This window comes from Dreissena polymorpha, chromosome 1 (genome assembly GCF_020536995.1).
Source record: "Dreissena polymorpha isolate Duluth1 chromosome 1, UMN_Dpol_1.0, whole genome shotgun sequence".
Lineage (NCBI taxonomy): Eukaryota > Metazoa > Mollusca > Bivalvia > Myida > Dreissenidae > Dreissena > Dreissena polymorpha.
In genome coordinates, this window is record NC_068355.1 from 31,437,338 (window position 1) to 31,440,058 (window position 2,721).

Genomic DNA, 2,721 nt, shown 5'->3' on the forward strand with positions numbered 1-2,721 from the left:
ATCTCATGAAGCTGCAAATTTTGAGTGGTGAAAGGTCATGGTCAAGGTCATTCTTCTAGGTAAAATATATGGGTCAAAATTGCTCATGTAATGTAACTTCTGCAATATTGAAGCTACCAATTTTATATTTGACGTGCATGTGTATCTCATGGAGCTGCACATTTTGAGTGGTGAAGGGTTACGGTCAAGGTCATCCTTCAAGGTCAAACGTCATATAGGGGGACATTGTGTTTCACAAACACATCTTGTTTCTAATGGATTTATATGTAATTGTTTCACTTTCTTCCTGCCTCAATAAGTAGTTAACGCTTCTTGCAGAATGATGCAAAATCTACCCATTATTAGGAAATTGACACATTGTCTCGAGTAAAGATTAAGCATAAAACAAAACAATAGTGCCCATCACACAAATCACTTAGTCAATGTGTCTGTCCGTTGGTATGAAATACATGAGTTTCTATAATATATCATACAACAGTCACAGCATTCAATAACAAAGGATAATTAAGTGTTGATCCCATGCGCATGTCTATGCAAGCTTGATAGCAAACAAAGTGGGTCTTTACACTTCTTTCAACACGCCATTACTAAAATGTCTTATAATTGTTCCTATTTCTGCCCAAACTATGCACATTGTTTTATGTTTTATTCATATGTTGTGTAAATTGTTGAACTCTGATTTACTTTCAATAAAATGTGTTGCATTTTTATAAGTTATTTTCTCCCCTTATAAAGTCTAAGTTTTTTCCAGGGTCAGCTGAAAATGTTAGAGTCTTTTCCATGCTTAAAAAATTCTATGTTCCACTTCCCATGCTATCTGGAAGTATTTTCCATGGTTATCCAGCCTAAATCCAGCGTTTTCCATTCCTTTTCCATGCTTTTCCATCCAAGGCTGGAAAATGCTTGGAAAAAAAGTCTACGTTTCATGGACATTTCTAGAACAAAACCCTGGAAAACCCTGGAAACTGTTTCAAATTCCAGGGATTTCCATGGAATTCCATGGATTTCCAGCCTAAGTTCCATGATTACCCTGGACAATGTACACCCGGGTTATTTTGATGTTTTTTATTTATTTTAAGTTGTTTTTACTTGCAACATTGAGGGTTATTTATCAATACTTTGATAATCTCCTTTTTACATGTATGTATTCTTATACTCTGATCTGGTACAAATGTAGTCTTGATTTGTTAATACAGCTACACTATCAGGTTGCACACTATATATTGATCTGGTACAAATGTAGTCTTGATTTGTTAATACAGCTACACTAACAGGTTGCACACTATATATTGATCTGGTACAAATGTAGTCTTGATTTGTTAATACAGCTACACTAACAGGTTGCACACTATATATTGATCTGGTACAAATGTAGTCTTGATTTGTTAATACAGCTACACTAACAGGTTGCACACTATATATTGATCTGGTACAAATGTAGTCTTGATTTGTTAATACAGCTACACTAACAGATTGCACACTATATATTGATCTGGTACAAATGTAGTCTTGATTTGTTAATACAGCTACACTAACAGGTTGCACACTATATATTGATCTGGTACAAATGTAGTCTTGATTTGTAAATACAGCTACACTAACAGGTTGCACACTATATATTGATCTGGTACAAATGTAGTCTTGATTTGTTAATACAGCTACACTAACAGGTTGCACACTACAGTCCACTCTCTTTATCTCGAAGTCGGCGGGAACATGAAAAAATATCGAGATAACGAGAGTTCGAGATATCCGATTAGGCGTTTTCAAACGAAAATGAGACGCAATTTTACCTTGTTTTTAACATATAATTACCTGCTAAGCGGTCTAACAAAGCCGTCAACATGAGGCATAATACTCTCTTCCTAATATACATGTATACGCATTTTTACGAGGCACGATTAATTTTGCTATTTTAATGCTTAAAATGACGTTGTAAGTATTACAGAATTGTATGAAAATATTCGGTTAGAATTTTTATAGACTGTCGAGTAAACATCTGGTTATGTTGCTATTTAAAGTGATGATGCAATTGACCTCCAATCAAGACGAGGGTTTTCCATCTGAACATGCGTAAATCACGTTCCGGAATACTGAACTGTACATGTACATTTTGTTGTTTGAAATGCAAAGTGCAATAGATTACAGGATCAAATACAAATGAAAAACCATTTTGAGTCTTGTCTTTATCATCGTTCTTATCTTTATAACGTTTTATATACGCAAAAATATAACTCAATGCATTTTGGAATGTTGTTTGTAAAAAAAATTACTATTTTGGCCTTTCGGCAGGCTGTGTATTAATTGCAGTTAAAGTGACAGGCCTTACTCAAGTGTTGATGGCTAACGACATTACACACGTGTGATCATTGATGCAATCAATGATACATCAATTTCCTACCGCAAAGTATCGGGAGCAGCCGGGCTAAGCGGGACGGTGATCAAAGAAAAAATTTCGCACCTTTTGCCGACACTCGGACAGTTATTCGCACTTCGAGATAAACCACAGTAAATACATGTAAAATCGGGACTCGGGACAAAATTTTATATCGACATATCGAATAATTCGACATAACGAAAATCGAGATATGCGATGTTTACTTACATAGATAAAGAAGGAAAAAAGTTGGGACATTGAGCTTACTTCGACATATCGAGAATATCGCGATATCCGATGTCGAGATAACGAGAGTGGACTGTATATATTGATCTGATCTGGTA